This window comes from Athalia rosae, chromosome 2 (assembly GCF_917208135.1).
Source record: "Athalia rosae chromosome 2, iyAthRosa1.1, whole genome shotgun sequence".
NCBI lineage: Eukaryota > Metazoa > Arthropoda > Insecta > Hymenoptera > Athaliidae > Athalia > Athalia rosae.
In genome coordinates this window covers 11,730,946-11,755,599 of record NC_064027.1, presented here as the reverse complement: position 1 = coordinate 11,755,599, position 24,654 = coordinate 11,730,946, and the positions used below count along the sequence as shown (strand labels likewise).

General features: G+C 41.4%; 1 protein-coding gene and 2 long non-coding RNA genes across 5 annotated transcripts in view; 1 reads left to right on the top strand and 2 right to left on the bottom strand.

The window, feature by feature from the left end:
• The window catches only part of LOC105683085, a 52,694-nt gene that overhangs the window by 17,536 nt on the left and 10,504 nt on the right, over window positions 1–24,654 (bottom strand). The window lies entirely within an intron of this gene.
• On the top strand, window positions 11,906–12,795 carry LOC125499891. The gene is made up of 3 exons (XR_007276928.1): window positions 11,906–12,204; window positions 12,391–12,535; window positions 12,659–12,795. It is a non-coding gene; the product is annotated as an uncharacterized LOC125499891 (long non-coding RNA).
• On the bottom strand, window positions 14,068–16,108 carry LOC125499892. Its single transcript, XR_007276929.1, has 3 exons — window positions 14,479–16,108; window positions 14,270–14,340; window positions 14,068–14,195 (listed from the first exon to the last, which is right to left on the bottom strand). It is a non-coding gene; the product is annotated as an uncharacterized LOC125499892 (long non-coding RNA).

Here is a 24,654-nt window from a genome sequence, read left to right as displayed (position 1 = left end):
TAATTATCGAAGAACATTTATTTAATAACGAATATGAAGATTACATTAAACAGAAAAAGAAGACAAACAAGGATTTTTTATTACAATTTTTTCGTTTTAATTGCATTTAAAGTTTTTCATTTGAAATTCTTTATGGATACATTCGATTTATGGATACAAATATGCTTCTAATACCCGAGGCGTTTTTTGGTGGATTTTTAGATACAATCCAACCACGCATTGATAAATACATTTGTTGTATATCAACATATTTCACCACTAAAAACTACTCGATGACGCCTACAGATGGCGTTACTTTCTCTCTGTATATAGATATATTCATAATACATTCCGATAATACAAATAATGATTTTTTTGATTTGTATTATATCGCTTTTTCTGAAATTAACGATTGATAACACATCTAGACACGAATATGTATGCGAGACTGAATATAATCTTTTTGAAACTTGAGATTAGAAATTAAACAAAACGTATTCCGTGTAACAATTAGCAGAGAATATCTCGAGGCCCAGCAAAATTGAATGCACACTGGATCGTATAATTTTTTGTCTATTGTATGGTATATCTGATTAAACTCGCGTCCTGTGACCCGCAGGTTCTGATTTCTATTCTCAATAATCAAATTTCGGTGTATCACTCGATCAGATTATCCGCATATGGTATATATTTTGCGACGGTAGCATCTGCCTCCAGTCCCTCGATAAAAAGAGAAGACAGCGTGGACAGAAAAAACGTAACAGACCTAAGAGAAAAAAGAGAATGAAAATACACATATAGAGGGAATAAAAATGAAAATGCGAGAGAGCAAATGCGCCATTTTTTCTAGTCAAGCTGGGGAGAGGTGAAAATTTTATTCGAAGGTCTATTCGGAGTCCGCATACAAAGGTTGAGGGGGGCTTTTTTCTCTCTTCTGCAAAATGACGCCGTACAGCCGGAGGCCCACGCGTGTCGTTTGGGTGAATTGATTTCGAACGCTTTTCGCGTTTTGTCACGATGTGAAGAAACTTCCCCTCGGATGTACGTGACTTTGAGGGTGTCAAGTTCATGCGCTACACAGCGATGGTGTATTTTTGTTGTCTAACGTACGTATTGTGTATGGAACGAACTACACGAGCGGTGCGCGCGGTTTTGAAAAGTGGAGGTGAGAACGACGCGGAGTCCCGTCACTCGAAAACACGTAGAACGCGTCGAGTGCGGTTTGAACGGTAACCCGTCGGTAGCCAACTTCTCAAAGTTAACCCCAGGAATCCTGCGGACGAGCAATCCCAACAATGCACAGTCAGGTTTTAGATTGAATTTTCACGCGGGATGGAAAGTCGAGTCGTCTTCTTGTAGGAGAAAGGATGAATCTTGTAAGCGAACCAACCCTCGCCCTGTAGATACGCGCCCTTGCCGTCGTTATTCTCTCGTCCTCTTCTTCCTGATCCCTGCCCCTTTTCCTCTCTGACCTATTCCCCCTACTCTGAAATCTTGCATTTCCACCCCGCATATACAATTTTCCCAAACGTTCCACCGAGACCTATGTCACCGGCTTAACTCCGTCCGCCTCCCCAATATACATATAATTATATACACACAAACAAGTGCATGTAGATGTATAAATACGTACCTACATATGTACGTGCACATGAGACGGTCTGCACCTGATATACAGCGTGTATAACGACGCTACTGTACAAACCCCCCGCTCAACCTCATTTTGGAACAAGGATTCGGATGTTATGTGACTTAAAAATATCCGTTCGCAGGGCGCACATATACGGTGAGATCCAAAGTTTCGGATTATCAGTTTTTCGCATCATCTTATCAAGAATTACCGATGTGAACTTCAGATTGAAATCCCGAGAACTGACAAAGTCCTGCTCGTGTCCAGGTCGGAGATGGCCACCGGGCGATGTTCACGGATAAAATTGCGAATAGTTAAGAGCAAAAAAATCTTGAGCAGGAATATAATTGCGTCTAACAAAAACTGGGGAATTGAATCTCGTGACTAAATTACCACTCAAGTATAGCGAATAATATCGACATCCGTCCCATGACGTGCGTATCATCCGGTGAAAGTATATCTACGGTGGAAGGAAACGAGATTCCGAAACCGACGAGGTGTCGCTCGGAGAAGAATTTTGTCCTCCGCAAAGTGTGAGAACTATACCGCCACATTATTGCGGGAATAGTTTGCCAAAGAACTTGGATTTATCCACCACTTGACACACCTCGTATACGAATTATTAGTGGGTGTTGGACATTCGAGGCCATGGCTACATCTGTAAAGTCACGCGCCCCGTCGTTTATGTTAGGTGACCTCTGCACGGTCGCATTCTTTGACTCGTCGTGAATTTCATCATGTTGTATATGTAACCTATGCATATGTATATGCGAACCGTATAAAATAGTTTTTGCGGTCTCCGTTTAGCAATTTGGTACGGTGAACGTCTGCTGATTTTATACGTATCCAAAATACACTTGATACGAATTCGAAAAATTCCGCTAGAATTTTCGTACGTCCGTTTCGCGCTGTACAAGCGACTGTGCGCGGTTGTTTTAGCTACCACCCCTCAAAATTTCCATACATCTCACACAGGTACGTATGTACCTACATACGCACGTCTACGGGGACGTTTTATCCAGTTTCCTAAATATTTAATAAACCTCCGGAGCGAGTTTGGCGAGTCACCCGCGAGACGCGAGGGCCACACCTTTCGCGTCTTATTATTCCATCTCGGCATTCCTTCGTCGGAAATTATTTTTCTAGTCAACCAATGGCGTTGGGTCCGATACTGTGCGGCGTGCTTGAACCCGTCGGGTTACGTACATCAATTACATCAATTACATGGCTCTTGAAATTCACCGACTTGATCGACTCGATGAAATTTCACGGTTAAAAATCCTGCCAACTCGTAACAAAAATCGCTCGCGAACAATTTATGCATCAGATATAGAATTTCGGGAGAATAAATTAGTTTCAGGCACATTTTCTATCACAGATGAATTGTTCGTTTTTGGCTTCGTGCCATTTTCCGACACTGTACGATCAAATATCTATAAGTGGATACTTCAGGGTTGACATTTTCGTGTTAAAAGAGCAAATAGTTTAGAATAAACGGAGTGACGGCGAGCCGTTTTTTATGCTTGATTACGATCTTTTCGAAGGCGCGGTGAAAATTGACCCAGAAATTGGATTCATTAAAAAGTGCGAGAGCAGAATTTCAAGGTTGAGATCGATCGGGAACGAAATTTTTTTCACTCTGTTTGCACGCGGCTTTTGTCAAATTTTCATTTTTTTTCTGCACGTCCGTACCTAGCGTTGGTGTAGAGGCTTATTTGTGCGCCTAGTGCGAATGCCTATCGAGAGAAAATGAAAGAACGACAACTGGCAAAAATTCCCCTGCAGAGTTCCAAATTTCAAAAGAGTAAAATCAACTCAATTTCCCAACTATACACACGACTGTTTACGTATAGTGATACACTGTGCAGGGATCAAAACTGGAAGCTGCTAACGCGAAGGGGATCATCACAACGAACATCCATCCAACGATGGTAAATAAAAGAATCGGGAAGTCAATATACAACTGGAAAATATTTTCAACTCGATCCGCAGAATTTTATTATTCGATTGTTAGATTTTTTCACTATTCTCGTCGCGCATTTCGAAGTTTCACAGAAATATTCAGGCCTTTTGAAAAGAATTTGCAAATTTGAAGAGAAAAAATCCATAAAATATTTTGGCAAGAACCATTCAGTTACTTACTCAAACATTCATCATCGCGTTAAATAATTTATAGTTAATAACCGACGGAAAAATTTACGCATATTTTTACGATGTTAATGAGCTTTTTTGAGGTAACAATTAATCGACCATTCAGGTTACGTTGAACTGTTTGTTTTTGTTCTTGCAAATAGTGAAATTGAGAATATGGCACTCCGCACGTGTGCTCAAAGGGTTCAGTATTAGTTTTGTAAATGGTTATTCTAGATAAAAAGTAGGTAAATAACATGATTCAGTATTAATTGATCACAGGGCACGGATCTTTTTCATCAAATGATATTTCCCGCTTAGCTGGAAGAAAAAAACTTTTACCCCGCATCAAAGGTTATTTTCTCCATTACGATGAAAGTGCTTTTGCCAGAATTATTTTTCGATTACGTTTAACCGACTGGACTATATCCTCACTTTTTACCAACATCATCCGCAAAACTACGTGAGTTTTTGAAAAACAGCAGTTTACAGTGTTGCAAAAATCAGAAGCCCCTACTGGTTCACTTGTAGCTAAAAAAAATCCAAGATATTCCACGAGGTTCGAGAACGAAGTTTCTTGGATAATGGGGGATTACTTCTTTTCCCATTAAAATCAATTGTTTTCTGGTGGTTTGTTAGAAATTTCATTTTCCAGACGGATGATCTCGTACCGTTATAGTATAGAAGGGCGAAAATCCCACGATAAATGTTTTCTACAAATTTTACCACGAAATGTGTGAGAATTGTCCGCGTGATGGTAACAGCTTTCGATACAATTTGTAACAATCGGTTTAAGGACACCGCAGTCGTTGGAGAAAAAAAAAAAAAATGAGTCGTTCGTTCAACGAGAGCATGAAAAAATGACAAAAAATCTTCGATCGTGTGACCGCGAGGATCACGTTGCATCCTCCTCATTTGCATGAGCGAAGAAAGAACTATAAAACCTGTCGCGATGACAACCCGAGGTAGAAATCAAAGCTCTTCCTCTCTAAGGTCCAGGTTGACGCAGTTGTGAAAAAGCTCTCATTTTACTGTCCTTTAAAAAGCTGGTAATTATTACGTTGTTGTTGAGTTGGCAGCTGGCACACGCTGAGTGGTAATTAGTGAGCCACCTGATCACTCAATTAGCAATCTAATATAGCGCTCAAAAAAATTGAAACGAGATCATAAAAGACGCCGTTCTATCAGACAGTATTTTTTTCTCTGTTTCTCTTTTTTTTTCATCCGTTGGAAGCGAACCAAATGTTCCTTGAAATTCGCAACTTGCTGATCGCAGAAAATGGCTTACTGCAAGCGTGAACTCACGTCCATAGCTATGGATACGTACGTCGAATTATTATATGGCCGTTAAACTTCGCACAATATGTTCTACCCGCATATACAGGTATCCCCGTATCCACACACGTATGTACGTCCGCTATAGGTATACATTTCCACGGCGTACCAAAGCCGTCCTGTCATGGCATAAGCTGAAAGCATTTCCGGTTCGATTTGACTCGCTCCATGAACGGTAGCAGCACAACTCTTCGCCGGACGAGAAGCGAAACTTGCAGGGATGGCGGAATAGGGGGATTGGGGGGGGGGGGGGGGGGGGAAGCGAAGTTATTGAGCGAAAGAGATACTAAAGAGATATATCTGCAGTAGGAAGGGAAAAGAGGACCAAGACCGAGCCGGCTTAAGCTCGCTCGAAAAAATTTCAAACCGTTTTCAGGCGACTGCTCCGCGGCGAGCTTTACGAATTGCAACGACTGTGACTGAAGTCACCCTAATTGGGGGGAAGCCCCGTCGCGGTAACCGAAAAAAGAAGACGTAATGTTATACGATGGGCTTCGCACTTGAATTCCCTGTTTTCCATTATTTTCTCCCTATTTTGTTCGTTTTTTTCCAATCTCTTTTCATCTCTGTCTTTTTTCTTTTTTATCCCATTCTCGTCTCCCTGTTACATTCTAAAGTCAACTCGGAGCAAGGCGAGAAGAGAGGGGAAGCTCGGGGGCGGGTGAGGATCGCGGGGATTCGTGACGTGACGTGAGCAAATACCCTGAAAACCCGAATCTCTTTAAAATAAACGAAGCTACTAATAAGAGGTGGATCGGCGAAGAGCGTGCGGCAAAAGACTCGCCAATTCGCCTCCCTGTCCAATTCTATACGCCGTAGGACGGGTACTTCCGCGGTGATTCCCTTCGCTGTAATCATCGCGGTGGAAGGAATCCCAGAAACGCTCGGTCCGAGTGCAGTTGCTCTTTTTTTCCGGTGGCGAAAAAAGACCAAACAAATGAAATTCAATAAAAATGATGAAACGCGAACGGGAGTGAGATAAAAATACCGCGAACTCGTGAGAATGTACCGAATAGATATTTTTTCACTTTATTTAGTTCGAGTATATGTAACCGCGATTTCATCCCTTCTCTTCCAAAACCTTTTACCCTTACTTTCATCCCCTTCTCTCTACGGCTGATGGTCGATGAAGAGGACTTTGTAAACACCCCCTCTCCTTTACCGCAGTTATAGAACAAGGGGATATAGGTATATGGAGCCTCCGATGCTGGGAAGCGAAACGAAAAGATAAAAGAGAGAAGAAGAAGAGAAATTGTGGGGCACTGGCGCGACGGGGGAAATTCCGATATTAACCGATATAGGGGGAAAGAGATATCAGGAGATATATAGGACTTCGTTCTATTCTTCGCATGCCAGCAAGGACCTGCACTGTCTGACATTTTTTGGTATTATCTATTTATACGGCATTCATTTGGCACCGTCAATTTCGCTGACGACGTTCGGTTAGCAAATACTGGATGGATGCAATATGCATCGAAAAAGTTTATTCCGAGACTCAAAACTTGCCCTTCCAGCGGAACTGTATTCTAGCACCAGATCGCTCACCACTTGAGGGAGATTTTTCGTCCGCTGATTACTTCGAGAAGGGATCAACCTATTTTTCATTCGTAATGAGAATGATCCAGTGGATTTTTATTTTTTCTTCAGGTCAATGATATCACGGGAAATACGGATTCAAATTTTGCAAGTGCCCTTGGATGAGTGAAAATAAAAAATTCACCAGGATTTTTATGCGGTATTCGATTCTCATTCTCTCACCAGAATATATGCAGGTCCCGTAGGATTCTTCCTAGCAAATTCGTTCGGAGCTACGATAAATTTATCTCGATTAATCTAATTCGATCACTTCATCGAATGCCCCGAATAGCAGCGGATTATTTATAGAAGGACCAGGTTACCGGCTCCCCCGGCTGAGCCATTTCTCCTAAATTGTCTGATGTGGGGAACCGGATACGGACGGAGCTTTTGAAAATGCAAAATGTTTTTTTCTCGACGTGGCCAGCGAGAGTAATCAACGACCTGTGACGGAGGATCGACCGATGATATTTTTCTAGTGTAATGAATACTTGAAGCGAATTCTTCCAAGTCTATCGGAATAATAATTACATCAAAAGAATATGGATGCGTAGCGGCGGTAAAATTGCGAGTTATGATGTACGAGGATTTCATCGAATCGTACGAGGTGGTAATCTTCGTCGAAAATCGAGTCCGGCCAAAATGCGAGGGTGAACGGGAGTAGCCGGGTGTCTATAAAAGGGATATATGTACATAGTACATATATATGTACGGTACGTGGAAGTATATAACTTTAATGTGCGGGGAAAGTTGTATTTGCGAATATACAGTTGAAGTGGAAAATGGTGAGGCACCAGTTCAAGTTGCTTTGGCTCGAACGAAAAACAAACGGAACTTACATCTCCTACGATAAAATCGATAAAATGGTTCCTATCTACTATACGGAGATGATGTAGATTCACCCCACGTTACAAGTAGATCCGCCTACGGTATTCGCTGAAAAGTCTGTTTTTAGCTTTGAACTTTACACTTGAGAGTTTCCGATGAAAGCGACTGTTCAGTTTTAAGTGGAAACAGTCGTTCGGAACGAAGCGCGAAGCCCTTGGAACACACGGGAACGAAAGACGCCAACTGCACTGCGATAAAATCGATACGTCAATCGCTGAAGACCAAGAGGCGATAGAGCCAGGAGACGATGGGTGAGGCATTGGCTCTGGCTTTGGCTTGGCCGAGCCCGGCGCAGTTCGGGGAAGAGTTTACTGCCAGGGAGCTCTTCACCCCGACGCATATCGGCGATTACTCACCTCGTTACGGAGGCTGATATTTCATTTTAGTTCGTTATTCCAGTCAAGTCGCCATATTCCAAATTGTCGTATCGCAATACTCCGAAATTTTCCAACCGAATGAATGTTTATTCGCGAGTGTTCAAAGCTCAGTCGAAGCCGAGCTTCTAAGTTATGCCCGATCTTCAATAGACGTGGAAAAAAACTGGGGTGACTCACTCCCCGTGGCTCTTGGGGCAGCGATTCGTTTTTATTTCTCTTTTTTTTTCCAGCGAGTTTCGAAGCAACGTCGCGTGATTTTTAAAATCGGAAAAAACTCTCCGGGCAAAAATAAGAAAATTTCTTTCCTACGACTCGTGGAGATTTTCTTAGTTACGTGAAAACTCTCGGAGGAAAACGACGACGGCTATTACCGCGGCTATTGAGGAGCTTGAGTCGGCCCCGTAAGCCTGTGTATGTACAGAGTGTCTCATTTCCACTGAATATGAGGCTTTTATTTCCTCAAAATGATTGATCGTATCAAAAACAGTTCACATCAAGGTCGCTAGGTTTCAAAAAGTACATCAGACGATGTATTCGGTTTGGGACAAAGGTGGGTCTTTTCTTCAAGCGGAACTCCGTTCGAGATCACACGAAGGAACTAGGATATCCTACTTCGATCATCGATGTGTATACCTACAGACCTACAGTCATGTATATACTGTTATCCGGAATTGCACAGATTGTACGGACGGTCGATGCTGATAAAGTTTTCTAATGTTGGGCCGGGAATCCTTTGACCCTTTGACCACCTCTACAGCCGCACATCTAACACTCGACTATCCGAGTTGCGGGTAATTGTGTCGCGAAACAATGCCGATGTGCCTGTCCTTCGAACATTACCGAACCACGTAATCGATCAATTTGATCAAACTTTCAGGTCTCAGATCGATCATATTTGTCGAAAAATTTCACGCACCATTCATTTCGCCCTGGATTACCTCAGATTCTTCGATAATCTAGACCGACATTCTTTTGGAACCGTACCAAAATTTTCAACATGTGGGTAAGAAATGTTCATTCCAAAGCGAGGAACCATTCGAAACACACCATCCCATCGAACGAGGATAAAAATTGCGGTTGGCTTCGAGGATGTCGAGAAAAATTTGCCGAACTCATCATAAGGATCTGCACTTTTTAAAGGCGTTCTACTGATTGTGAGTTATACGGTCTGCCGCACGTTTAACTCTTAGGATAAATACGCTGAACGTGACCAGCGTCTTTACGGTGGTAATACAGGTGAAATTTACGCACCCATCAACCTTTCCCAGGTCTTTTAGATCTCGATATAAGTATAAGGATACTCGTTGGTCGGGACCGCTATACTTTGTTACTGTAACACGGTGAAGCAATAAATTTTCCGGCACGTCCTCGCTAAGCTGTCACAACATTCTTGGATACTCACGTATGTGCTTTATACATACTATACTCGCTACAAGCAACCCCATGGTATACCGATCTTCCAATATACGCTTTATGAAGACACTTTTTCACCCGTTTTATCAAACGGTGCTTCCTCCTTCCCAAGCATGTACCACGTTCGTAACGTATTATGCATAAAAGAGGATCCTCAACTTTTAGATTTTATTGCCCGCTTTCGTTTTCCGAGTAATTTTTCAGTAAAAACTTTTTCAATATTCGTTCGCAGTACGTACGTACGTACATACGGTGTCACGATTTATATCGGACGTTGACGAGTCGTCGAACGTAATTTGGTCCGTGGAATCGATATCGTATTACATAAGAGATGATTTCGTAAGCGTCGATTAGTTTTTCCAGTAAATTCAAAGAGAGAGCTCTAAATTTCATTACCACGTTCCGAACGATCGGATACCATAAAGAATCAATGATCAAATTTGGGGGAACTCTGGAACAAGGCGCATAAATTTCTCGGTGCCCCACCTTCTCGAAATCCTTAATATATTCAATCAGTTGAAAAAATAAGGTGGCTTATCGGAGGGACGACGAGTTGATTGGTATATATAAGAGAGCTTGTTTACGCGTTCTTAAATATTTCTCATTGTCGGTATCCCGACCGCAGTTCGTGATCTTTGGTAATTAACGTCAATATGTAAAGAAAATTTTACTCAAGTATTGCTATTGAAAACGGAAGCATATATTTCGTGCTCTTCAGATGAGTATAGCACGCCGTGTCACTGGGGGGACACGTTCGAAAAAAATTGTCATTCAAATTATTCGAAACAAAAGTGTAGGAGATATAGGTATTTCTGGTAGTCGAATAATTTTTGGAAAGCCAACAGCCGATGTACAGTATCACGATGAACCGACGATCTGATTATAACCGTCACAAGTTATCCCGCGCCATCAAACTAGGGCAAAAAAATTTGCGATTCAAACCGGCAGATTTACTCTGCGGATACTTCTCAAAGGAATAACTTGTGCATAGTTTGGCTCATCCGGATGACGAGAATAAAAGTGCTGGAGAAAACGAGAGAGAAAATAAAAGAAAACTGGAGTGTATTTTAATACGCGTCTGCAACATCTCGTTTAAAAACTTGCTCGAAAAGACCTCGACTATAATATGCGGTACTTATCACGACGCCTTCAATCATAATATCAACTTTTCAGACCGTTATAATCTTTTAAATGACGATCGTGTCGGAGATTCTTACACACATCAGGACGAGGCGAGTCACGGGAATCACTCGATGGTGCGAAAATTAAGTTTCGGCTTCATCAAAAAAGAATTCCTTGTCAATTGACATCTTTCATTACGGCAGACATGCCGAAATTTTTCTTTTCTCGAAATCATTAACGTCCAGTTCCATTCTCATACACAGCTACCGAAAATCCAAAAAGCTGGGTAACGTCGATCGATCGACCCATCCAAGTTTTATCCGGATTGACTAGCGTCGAGGAGTAATTTTCGGGATATATTTTCACTCAAAAGGGTGTTTGCCAGGAGCAAAAGCGTCGACGTACAACGAGCCCTTGTGGCGATGCCAAGACTCGGCGTTTCGCCTGATCGCGTAGTAAGGCCGAGAGGAAGAATCGGAAGATTTTCTCACGTCCCTGGTAAGGCTTAATCGTGCGGGAATCATGTGTCCCATTATTATGCCACGTTGGTATAAACCTCGCGTTTCATCTTCGCGACTAGAATAGTGAGGTGCTTATAGGTATCTACACTTCTGTCTTGAGCAGTAGCCCCCACAGTAATGAGATAGGAACCACTTAACCCTGCTCACACGTGCCTAAGAGCTTGCTTCCCGGGTTAACTTGAGTTCAGAATTTAGTTACTAAACCCCCAAGTACTCGACTCGCGGCACGGTGGACAGTCTTTGTGTTAACGATTCGTACAACATCGTTCTTATTATCGCGAGAAAAATAAAAGGAGAGAAAAACTAACGCACAGGGGACGGGAGTACCGATACCATTGGATCGATTCGACAACAATCCCAAAACTAGAGATTCTAGAGTAAAAATTGACAATTGTTTGTAACCGATTAAAAATTCGACAAAAAAACAAACTACAGTTTTCACGATGTTTTCAATTTATGTATCTTGAAGTACACTCGACCAAAAGTTTACGACGGATAAAAAAAAAAAAACGAGCATATTTGTTATGTTAGTTTTATTATGCGGTATATATTATTTGAACAAGGTTGTTTATGACGATTAATTTTCCGCACACTGTGCAAAATTTTATGGAATAAAAATGTAATAAAACAAGTGGAGAAAGCAACGAGCAATTTTGCGAACCGTGAATAGACGCACGTATAACTCGATGTAAAGCAAGTAACGAATGTGCTGGACATTTGACTAGCCGTCCCCGATGTTCAAAAGAGATGTACATACGTACGTACGTGTGGGTGCGACGTGGGTACTCGAATTTTAACGGCCATCCCAATTGCACTTTATACCAATTCGACGGAACGCTGCAGACGTCTGCGAGTCTTGTTCGAATGAAATGTCTAGGATTAGTTAGGTCAGCAACTTTATAAAGGCATCTGCGTAGGTCATTTCTGCGTTCATTGTATAAGTTTATTGTCTACGACGACGACTACGACGACGACGACATCGTCAACTACGACGTTGTGCGTTCAATGTCTGTGCAAAAGCGATTTACCAACGATCCCTTTTTGCCCGCATACTGCAAAGCGACTTTACTCGTTCTAGTCGCCGCGTCGCACGCCGTGGGGCGAAAGTTTGATTAAACGGGTTTACTTGCACTATGGGGTGTTCGGAATAGCGATTTGAACGACGTGGCTGCTGCTGGGCTGATTAAACACGATGTCACGTGGGACCCGCTATCTTCGTGTCTGGAAAACGAAGGTTCATTCACTTTGTTCGAGATCGAGTCTTGACGCGTGAATAGAAAAAAAATCTTCAAAGTCCGCAGGATGTTCACCGGGGTTGGGCGACGCGGATCACGTTACAGAATTCCGAGTATTCCGTCACAAATCACCAGCTGGATTCTGCAATCTCGACGATCTTCATTCTTTTTTTTCTTTTTTACAGTCCTTCTCACCGAAAAAAGTCGTCGCATTCATACGAGGTGTACGTCAAAGCGTAGAAGATCTGCACCTTCAACAATTTTTTGAATCCACGCCAATTTTTCCTGCGACGATCACACCTAATTGTAAGGATATTCTTCCAATCGAAGGTAACCGACGCTCAGAATAAATCAAATTTCGGATATCTTCTCGTTTTAACGAGTTTTTTTTTTTTTTGTTTCTCTACCAACGGATGTTATTCGGGTCATCTCAAACAGTTCTGAACTCCGAAGGAATTTACAGGAATTTGAATATGAACTGACGACTTTGAGAGCAATTGCTGAAAGCATTCCGAGAAAAGATTTCTGAGATGTGGTTTCTGAGATAAGAAATGTTTCAGCTACGAAAAAAAAAAAGGAATAAAGATGGGAAGGAATTCAAATTGAAACGGTTTGGTATCGAATGCCCCGTATAATATAGCGAGTCGCAACGCGTCGTCACATCCTGAAACGGTTGAACGAACGAATTCAGCGTAGCGTTGATGTAAATTATTTTTCCACTGAATATCGATGGCATTGATTCATGGTTCGAGTAATTTAGTCGTGCTGATTCAATTTCCGCCGTGCAGCTTGCGGTTATTATACGTATAACTTGATATCGTAAATTTCAATATGTGCGAATCAATCTACAATTGACCGATCGATTTCTAAAATTATCTACGTCCTAGTTTTGAGTCTACTGTGATTTATAACTCTGGGTTATCTCCCAAAAAATGATTTTTCTAAAAACAGGCGAGAGATGGAAACTCCGTAATTTAAGTGAAAACTTTCTCAGCCTGTCCATCAGAGTCAATAATTTTGGGGGAAAAATCGGTGGACGTTGGATAATGGATTTCCAGCTTCGCGTGTAACTCACCTTACAATGTGTACCTACCACTCGACGAACGATATTTCCAATTTTTTCTTTTGGCATTACTTATTGACAAAACTCTTGTCATACACCCTCAAGGCTTATATGCAATCTCTCCGCCCTGCAACCCTCTTGGGCTATAACGACATCCCTCCTCCTCGAGACCCTCAAAATTCAGGGTATAAGATTATGTGTTTATCTTGTCGACCTTATCCAAGAGATTTCGAGTAGCGAAACTTACATTTTTCCGGTTATACCACATCGGAGGTAGCACAAATTTGCGACTCGTGATGTAATTTCACGTCATCGTGGAATATAAATTTAGCCGAGCTATCGTACGGATTACATAATGACGTGTAGTTTAATCTATGGAAATATGAATTATTGTCTCAAATACGTATTCGACTGCCATATATTTCAGTTTATCCGATCGAAATTCTACTTTTTTTTTTCAACCGGTTATTCCAGGTGAATAAATTATTCTAATATTTGCTCGACGAATACACACGTCATGGATGAATACATATGCACATACATTACACGCGTATGATATTCCATTCGCTCTGACCGTGAAGTATATAATAATAAATTCGGCGTATCATGTAATGAATATTGAACATATTTATTAGATAAATCTCTTATTGCAATACAAGTACAGTCCTAATTGTACTGTATTCCGCATATTCCAATTCCGTAACATATTATACTTTCGGTGATCGTAGCTACGTAGAAACGGATACACGTTGCGAATTAAAAAAAGAAAAATTACCACCTGAAATTGATCGCGATAATTGCAGTTCTATCATGAGATTGAAGAATTCGATTATTTTGATTTTTGGTGACTTGCGTCCTTTTGGCGAGTGCCAAAGTCTTGCGAAACGTCGTCCTACCATTTCTCGTTATCAGCGTAAGGGCGTATTTCTGAAAATTCGAAGCGATTCGAAAGATTGCCGGCATTTCCGAACAAAGTTAAATAACTAACGTAATTTTCACACTTTTTCAATTTTCTCCGACCCTCCCCATTGATTACGTCTCTCTGGTTTCTTATAGCTCTCGATGTAATCTCCTAAAAGAGGACCATCTTCAATTCACGTTATAGATTATTGTAAAACGATAAGTAAATTTCGACGGAACATATCTATAACATTATACGTATAATCGAACATTTTTTCCCCCCGACTACTACGTGGACACTAGTACGTACCGCAGCTGTGCACTCAAATTCGCTTGACATGTCGAACAAATCGTTGACCCAGTGGAAAGGTCTTGCCATTACAGTTTGCTCCGCACCCCCTAGGTAGCCGGGTATGCCCGGAGTCATAACTTTTCTATCAGCGATTCCATCCACATGCCCGCCCTGCAGCGGGCAATAAAAGTAGAAAAATATCTTCAGGTATCATACGTAATACGGCCGATTTAAGGAGAAGGGGCTGTCGTCTCCGCCGTCACTCTATACGTTCGTTACAGGTCATTTAAAGCGGTATTTATGACGTCGAGAAAATAGTTTTCACCCTTAGCTGGAGGATGTACGTATATCCAGGTACATGCAGACCGTATGTATAGTACACCCTTATGTCTAGTTCTTTTTTTTTTTCTTCTCTCTTACCTGATGCCGTTGGGGCCGACGACAGTGCTGATGTAGCGATAGTTCGTGATAGCTGTGATGACATAAAAATAAAAAAGAGTTGGAGAAAAAAAACAAGGGAGCATAAAATAAAAAAAATGAAAAAAAAATCGCGAACCGTTGAAAGTATTGGAAAACCCAACCGTCCATAAATTTCTATCACGTAGAGGAATCTCTATATCTGTATCTTTTAGGCAAATATTTGTCGTGGTTGGCAAACATCATATAGCATATATATGCACCTATATGTGCAATGTGTATGTAGACATTGCATACGTACGACGTGATCGTTGGTGTGACAAGAGAAAATAAATCTAAAGTTGCACGTTAACCATAGACACGGCGTGCAATCTTCAGTTTTTATCTTGGTATTTGATACGGTGTTAAAATGAAACCCCAGATGGGGGGGAATAGATATATATATGCATATTACATATCTTGCGAGATTACATAAACGAAGCGAATCCTAATTAGAAATGCGGTGGCTGCAGGGTGTGGATTTTCAGATGGTACAGGATATTCTATAAGCGGTTTAAACAACGGATGAACAATTCCCTCCACATTATGGTAGACAAGAGCGGGAGGCTTTACCATAATTATTAAAATCACGGCTACAAAAGAATTAGGGATTAACGCCTGCCTACTGTGAATTATGAATTATGGATGAAAATCTACTGAAATCGAGTACGATTCAAATTGTGCCAAATTATCATGACGCGGGGTTCATAATTTATTGAATCAATCGTCAGATACATCGCGGACTGTGTGCGAAATGGAGAAATAAAGGAAAAAAAATTCTTCCCCATCCGAAAATCTTCAATTTCTTTCTACAGGAACAAGCGAACCTCGTCTTCCTCACGTTACTCTTCACTGCAGAACGTCGTTTACGAAAAATGAAAAATTTACCATCACATATGGATTACCTGGAAATTACTTTTCACAGCAAAAATGAGATGAAATAAATCGATGGGGGAAAAGGTGCAGGCGATATAACCTTTACTGTAAAAGAAAAATAATTGCTCATTTATCGATCTTTTCCTGTTGTTTTATTTTTCATATAGAGATAACTGCGGATCCCATTTTTCCAATTAAAATCCAAACGTTACAATACGTGATATTATTTAGCTGTGACGTATCACCCCCATGGATAACGTTAATGATCAAATAGCAATTGGAATCGATCGGTATCAGAGTATAGATCAATCGGGATATGCACGAAGTGGAGTAGGAGTAATGTTTTTAATCAATTTATAGCTTAAACATTTTCAGATGGTTCCTGGACGAGTACGTATATACACAAACCGTGATCATGAGTGGAAGATGTGAACATTGCGCGATTTGATTCAGGTTCGCGCAAAATATCCCTAATCGAATTTACAGCAGTGCCACAGCAGAGGTCGGGGGATCCGGCGCCGCTCAACTCGCATCAACCGGCCGCGATCTGTCATGATCCGCGGCGTCTTGACCTCACGAAACTGATACAGCCATTCAATGATGATTTAACGATGAACGAGATGCGTTAGCAGTTTGAAGCAGTTAGCAGTTAGAAGTTAGCATGCAATTATTATCCTTAATGCATCTCGTTCATTGTCTTTTTCTTACAACACTCATTTCGAATGCATCAATGGCAAGTGTTTACTCTGTCATCGACGGAGATCATCCTATCCTATTTAATTCACCGTATCATTCCTCTGACCGAAATAACAACATCCGTCGTGGTTTCTACGATATTATCGACAGATAGATTCTAATATTTTCGGTAGACACGCCGTGGATCATAACAGATCGTGGCCGGTCGATGCGATCCCCCCACCTCTGCTGTGGCGCTGTTGTAAATATAGCGTCGTGTTAACATATTTCACTTGTTAACACGGTCGGTGTACTATCGTTGTCATTGTCATTGTCGTTGTCCTTGTTGTCGTTGCTGTTGTACTTGTTGTCGTTGTTGCTGTTATTGTTGCAGTTGTTATTGTTGATGTAATTGTAGTTGTCATTATCGTTGTAGTTGTCATAGTCGTTGTTATTGTTGTCGTTGTCGTTGTTGTCATAATCGTTGTTATTGTCGTCGTTGTAGTTGTGTATTTGTTGCTGTTGTTATTGTTGATTTTGTTGTCGTTGTAATTATTGTTGTAGTCGTTTTTATCGTTGTCATCGTTGTCGTTGTCGTTGTCGTTGTTGTCATAATCGTTGTTATTGTCGTTGTTATAGTTGTGTATTTGTTGCTGTCGTCATTGTTGATTGTGTTGTCGTTGTAATTATTGTTGTAGTCGTTGTTTTTATCGTTGTCGTCGTTGTCGTTGTTATTATTTTTTTTTCCTACCCTGCTCGAGAGTGCGTGTTCCCGTCCCTGCTTTCGGTGACGTAAGTGCTACTTTTTTCCCTACTACCGCGCCATCACTGAGCAGGGAGCGAATTTTAATTTGCCGAGACGTAAGTTTTTAATTTTGCGAAGATAAAAACTTTTCCCCAACCCGGGCTCGAACCTCGAACGTCTGAGTAGTAATCCACAACGCTACTCGCTAGGCTAGCCGACGCTCATAATCATTAAGTTAAATTTTTTAATATTCTGGACAACCATGGGAGGAATAACCCATGCGGCTACTTCCTTCAAAGCCAATCAATTAAATTCTTCAATTCAATTAAATAAATATTTTCGGTAAACACGCCGTGGATCATGACAGATCGTGGCCGGTCGATGCGATCCCCCTACCTTTGCTGTGGCGCTGCTGTAAATTCGACTAGGGATATTTTGCGCGAACCTAAATCAAATCGCGCAATGTTTAAATGCTCTACTTATGATCACGGTCTGTGTACATATAACTCATACGCGCATGTGAATCTAGTCGATGCACGGACAAATTTTATCGTCGTTCGGACAAAGAACGGTAGAAATTTTGATATTAATCTTGATTGTTTTTTTCTTTTTCTTTTTCGAGTGAACAAACTCACGATGGAATTGTACATATAGCTGTCGCGCGATTCTGTCCCGGTGCAATACGATTCGACCTAGTTCCGCCGCGTATTGCCGGGTGAAGGTGGAACCATAGAGATATCTATGGTATGGTATAAATAGTTATGTGGATTGTATTTAATAATCATTATTTCTCGCAAGTAAAACTGAAGATACGTACACCCGAAGGAAAAGTTGAACAATTTAATTGCTTTCCAGAACAAACAATTACTACAAGACTCCTCATAATCAGCTGCATGCTCTCGTGAACGTGAAACAAATAACAATTATGATATCTGTGACATAACAGCTTTGGAAACTTGACTCCCCTGTCGTACATCTACCCGCTTCGGGTATCCGGATAAACGCACTTTCAAGAAATGTTGGAGCCTCAAGCATCCTTTATTTCAATTTCAAAGTTACACTTTGTACCGCGTCTACCGAACTACAAACTCGGAGTGTTTCATTTTTCGGGGTAGAACGGGTAAAATTGTAACAAGCTCTCGCCTTTGTTATCAGTTTGGGTTCGCCGCGAACGGGTCGCACCTTATTGTTCGATCGGGAATTGGATCTCTCTCTGGGATCAAAAGCGAATTATACGCGCGTCAATTTTGAACTTTAACTCGGAGCAGATGTTTGTTAACTGCAGTATAACTATGGGTAATCGAATTATGGGTTCGCTTCAACGTATAATTAATGTTACTTCATCAACGGAAGTATATGAGATTACGAGGTTTTGCGAATGCTTCGCGTATACCGAGCTCCACGGTGTGTGGCAAACGTTACATTTACAGATGGGCATAACTCTGTACGTCTAGAGACCCTATAAGCGAAAGATACACCCTTCTGGTTAAGAAATGATCCGTCGAACGCCTTCGGTGTAAACTTTCCAATACACGCGGTTAATAGGTATGTACACGAAAGATCCGCAAGCACCGTAATGGCGGTGGATGGAGGTTGGATTCGCAAACAAGATACGCCGCAGGAGCGAGAGCTGTTCCAAGTATATTAAGGTAACTTACTTGGATTCATCGAATAATTACTTCAATCAAACCCCGGCTTAGCTACGGAAACACTGTACATGTTTGAATATTTAAAAGAACCGGGTGGCCATTAAATTGGAATGTAGAGTTTTCACTCGTTATCTGCGTATCCCATTGATCGGACAACGAAAGCTCTTTCGCACAATCACGATTCAACATTTTTTTTTTCAGCTCTGGGTGTTCCGGTAAACCTTCCGCAATTTTTTTTTTTTTTTTTTCACGTAACGTACAAATTCGAGTCCGAGCAACGCGATACAAGAAAAAAACCACTTTCGTGCCCCAAGGCAAAAAAGTGCTCCTTTTTTGCTCCGTCGTATGAATGCATGGCCACTTTCGTATGGAAATTGAGAATGAAAAATGCTTAAAACATTGCCGCGTTATCAAGGTGTGTTACGACGACGTAACGATCGCGGGTGACGTTTTCGGGTGCTAACGTTTATTCCATTTCCCGTGATATATACCAGACGAGTTTACAAGACGCTCAAGCATCTCGCGGTAAGGTTCACCTGTCTAGCAGATTAGTATTAGCTCGCAACACTCGGCTGGTACCACAATTGAAAACGGCTGCGTAGCTCCAGGCTGTACCAACTTGCGGTACCGGAGAGGATTGTTTAAATTATACATCCGGTGTACTCGGTTAATGTTCCGACGACGTGAGTTTAATAGCTTTCGAATTCACGTCGTCATCCATCGCGACAACGTAATAAAACACGTGAATAAGGTACGTTACATCACGTATAATAAACCGCGTGAAAAACGCACCTCGTGATTCGAGCTTCTCGAAGTTCGGGGGACGGTGTGAATTATTACAATGTATCGTCGTAAGCATGCGAAATACCACAAGCGTCGTGACGTGAAACCTGATCGAACCTTCAAAAGGGTGAATAATGAAATTTTATAACGGCTGCGGGGTTCGGAGTGTAAAATGAAAGATTGTAGCTGCCTCAGCAATTTAATTAGGACCTGAAGAGCGCCCGTTGAACGAGAGCAGATAATCATTCTCGACGTTTCCTGCAGATTACATGAGCATGCCGTCGTCCGGCCAATTGACATTTTAAAAACGTGACGCGACGGAACAAGTTTCGTACAAAAGTAAGTACTCCGAACCACCTCGTGCCTCCGATACTTCTGATCATTCTGACGCCGCTCTCGTGCAAAAAACAACGCGGCGTCTCTTCCGCTTGAAAAGTTGTGCCTAAAGATCAGCGAATCGAATCTCCTTTCAGGGAAACTTCGGCAACGGAGGGGGTGGCCATTTATTCTTCCTTGTTTCAGGTTCCGCCGGATACCATGTCGAAGATGTCCACGAGGAGCCGCGGGCGCAGTTGTCATTAGAAGTCAGTAAAAGATCTAGTTTTTATTAGTTCAATCTTGCAGACGGTAATAAGACGGCCATTCACAGCTGCAACAATGGGATAACACCGTGGTCGGAACTTTATCAAGATATAACGTAGTCACGTAACTGTTCCCCCACGAGCTTGAAACAAATGGAGATCTCATTGTGCAAATCAAATATATATGCATATAACGTCACCTCGAACACTTCGGGGTCTCTCGCTGTTCATTTCGCCTGACATAATTCTAATTGTGCCTCGTTCCCCCCGAAGTCATCGTCGACTGTGCAACCTATATTATATGTAAATACGTATCACGGACCGACCGTCTCCTCTTGTGCAGCGTTATTTCTGCACGTGCTTGCTTAGTTAGTCGTCATTTATGGAGGTATTAAGCCGAAACAATGAGGGGACACGTCGGTGTCTGTGCGAGGAAATATGGTTTGTAGGGTCAGGGGAACTCGAGTTCCAGAAACGAGAGCGCATGCAGGAGAGCCGAAAATCCGGATAACCCAATCTCGTCTTCTCTCCAGTTTTTTCCTCAAGTAGAAGAAACTTTTTCAATCTTTTTTGGTCACGCTGCAGACGGATAAGGATAGCGCCGCGTCGGTAGCGGTGCATTGAGGGGGAAGAAGGAAGCTCGATTTAGCTACCGCTGCCGCTGAGCTCAATAGTGAGATTAGTAATGAAGTTGGTTTTCCATTGCTATCCTCGGAAGTCGATGAAACCCGATTGGCACATCCGCGCGAGAGGAACCCACCTACGTATATTACACCGAGCACCGGGTGCCCTCGTTCGCGGTTCTTCAGCCGCTCCATAGTAGATTGAAAAGAAGAATCATACCGCTGAGCGCAAACTTGAAAGCCAAGATGAATTAAAAAATACCTCGATAACTGATTCGATGAACAAACGGAGAAAAAAAAAACGACAATTTCGACTTATGTCAGCGCAAAGGAAATAGAAGTACGAACTATCGAAGTTCGAATTTTTTAACCGAGTCTCCGGAACTTTTTTCTCGGAATAAAAAGCGTGGAGTTAACGTTAGAAATTGACGGAACTTTGCTGTTTTACAAAACTGTTCATCCGCCGAGTGTTTGTACACGTGAAACACTTTTTATCGGTCGCGGTTCACATGTTAATCGTTCTGAATACAATTTCCGTTGAACCTTTGACCGAGCTTTTTCTCCCCTCTGGGACAACGAATGTACGAACTGACGTGTAACGGTAAGTCGTACAAATTTTTTCGTTGCGGTATTATATGGACCCCGGTAAACCGTGATTAACGGTTAAAATGTTTGATGTCGACGATGTTTATTGTTGGTGAGAATAATAGATCGAGATAAGGACTGTAATAATTCTCGTTGCAATAGTTACGAACCGAGTGGATGGATGAAGTGGTGCGGACGAAACGTGAGATAAGTCAAGGATCGAAATTTAAAAAATTCAGCCGGCGAAGATAAGGCTGAAATTTTTGGAATTTAAATCTAAAAGGGGTGGAGGCTACTACACACATATCTACACCTGTATATGTTCGTTACGTTTCACAGAAAATTATCCAAGAATTAAGCGAATAATATTATACGTATATTACGAACTGCGGGCAAGAGTGCCGCGAATGTCCTGACGGGGATTTTCATGAACTTCTAGGGTCGCAAAACTCTAAATTCTCCCAGAACGACTCAGTTTTTAGGACAGTATAATAACGGTAATTAGTATACGCATTGCGCTAAATATTTTGCCTCACCCGGGTTAAAATATTCGCGTCTACCTACGTCTCAATTATCATTCATCGCAGGTATTTTACGGCAGTTCGCATCGGAAATACGGCCAATTTAGTTCAATTGTGCCGAAATTTCAACACGGATTTATGTCTGTTTAGTTTATCAAGAAAAATTTGACGAAATCACCGAGTAAAAGCTTCCAATCTTATTTTTCACTTTCACCGTTTTAATTGACTTTTTATAACTCTCGGAACACCTCTAAGACGCTAATTATTTCCTCAGGCACCAACCTCCGAGTATACTGCGAGAAAAAGTGGGTGTTTCGAGACTGCGCAATTTTACGTGGAATCGCCGGTCGCACGTCTGCGAAAACCGAATTGTTCGTCACGCTTTGGTAAAAAAAAATTTGCTTGTACCTGAACGAGACGTGACGGTGGTGGTTTTTGTCCTCTCTTTTTTCCCTCCCGCCCCTTTTTTTCTCTCCTTACTTTTTCTCTTACGAAGATATAATATAATCGCAGTTTTCGTGAAATCCAAGCGTGAATGAATAATAGCATTTTGAGGCACAATACCTCGAACGAACGTATTTTTACTTCGACACAATACCGAAGACCCGATTCTCTATCGAACGTAAGATGTATTGCGCAACTTGTCCGAAAATCGATCGACTCGCACCTACATCTCTGCATGTAAATATTTTTTAGCTCGCAGCTGAACCAAAGAAAATACAGATAAACGTAAACCTAGCTCTGTAACACCTATTGTTTACAAACGGTCGTAGAGTGATTTAAAACTTCACCAAAATTAGGCGATTGCTGGGATACCCTCTCGTTGTGCTTTTTTTTATCTTCTTCTTTCTCTGAAATATCTGATAGCCACGAAGTGGCTGGGAATACATTCTGTCTACAATAATTTCAACACACCTTCCTATTCTGTTTATGTAACCGTAATATTTCCTGGTCTTTATCCTGGCAGCTATACACTAAAGAGTAGCTTCACGTAGTTGCGGTACGGTGGTTTTTAACGGCTTAGAAAGAACTGAAACTGCTACAGATACATGTATGAGCTGCATCGGTTAAAAAGTTGAGAGCAGCATCTCTTACAATTAATCTGTCGTTTTTTTCTTCATGTTTTTTTACTATATCTTTTCCCTTTACCTACTGTTAGTTCTTGTTACGGTTGTTATTCTCTTTTTCTTCTTACTCTATTCGATTTTTATTGTGACTTTTTTCAATGCGATTCTTTTGTATTTTTTCTCCTCGTCTTTCGCTTCTCTTTTCTCGCGCTATCTTTAATTTTTCAGCGCGTTTGCGAACAAGGGAACATGGTGGTTCAAGCAGCGTTGGAGGAAATAAATTCCAACCCCGCAGTGCAGAGAACCAACTCTTGACTCGCGGAATCGTGTCTATTTTATGCGGAGCGCGAGCATGTGGATGTGTAGCACCCATAGCAGAACAACCCCTCTTTACGTAGTCGTATTCCAACGTTATTTTCTTAGCATATTTTTATTCTTTGCGCCACACGGTATCCGAGGACTTATAGCCAGAAACGGACTTACATTAGAGCCTAGTGTAACTCAACACTTCCTCTTATTGCACTTGCAATTTACCGGCATACCGGGTGTTCAATTTCAAACGAGAGATTTAATTATAACGATTCGTCGTGTCGGATAATAAGTAGTTCAGACCGAACTTCTAGGGTCTCCAGAGTTCGATCGATTCAAAATCCTACAGTCTTAGCCTGAACCATCTTTTCAATGTGACGAACAATTTTCGAGCGAATTCGACCCGTCATTCCGAATGCGTCGTCCTGTTATCCTAATCGTGCATCATTTAAATTCGTATTTACCGAGCTGTCTCTGGCAAAGAGAAACATTATACAGACGTAATACTGATACATACGTAGGTGTATATACTTATCCTCTATATGTCTTACTTCGCTTTGACTCTGGAGTTTTCGTACACCTTGACTGAGAAATTCTCAGCCAAATTTGCCCGAAGGACGTCTCTCTTGCGAGTTGCTCCACGCAGCTAATTACGGATCCCGGAATGTGATACTTACATCGTTTGTATAACAGACCGGGTGACTCGGAAGAAAGTATGTTTACACGTGTGATCAGAAGTTGAACGCAGGAACAAATTCAGTCCAATCTTTACATTTCGATTGAAATTAGGAAATTAGAGCTTTCATGCAATCCTTGAAAATTCAGAAAATCTCTAATTTGCCATTTCAGACTTTTGATATTCCATTAGGATTTTGAGCTGAAAAAATTAGACCAACTCCGATCGGGGAAATGAACTCCGAGGTGAATGCATCATAACCTTAAATTTTGGCGAATGTTCGTCCAAGTTATCTTTGAAAATCTGTAGTTCTAAAAATCATCCTGAGTAGGTATATTTTCAAAATTTGCACGAAAGCTACAATTTTTCCGGTTTCCTGAAAATAAAATTCCACAATTTGTGATAAAATTAACCAGTTTCTCTTCAGCCACCCCTTAAGCAAACATCGTGGGGGTCGTATGGGCAAGGTAAATTATCATCGCTAATGAAAGGACTCTCCTAGGAAATTTTGGTCAACTCTGCACGTACAACGCGTATCCGAAGTATACATCTGTGAGTTGAAGATGACAGAAAGTTTTGCGATTGAATGAATTTCGTAGTCGTTGAATATTCTTCCCGATCGCAGAGATGTATTTACATAGGTTTAAA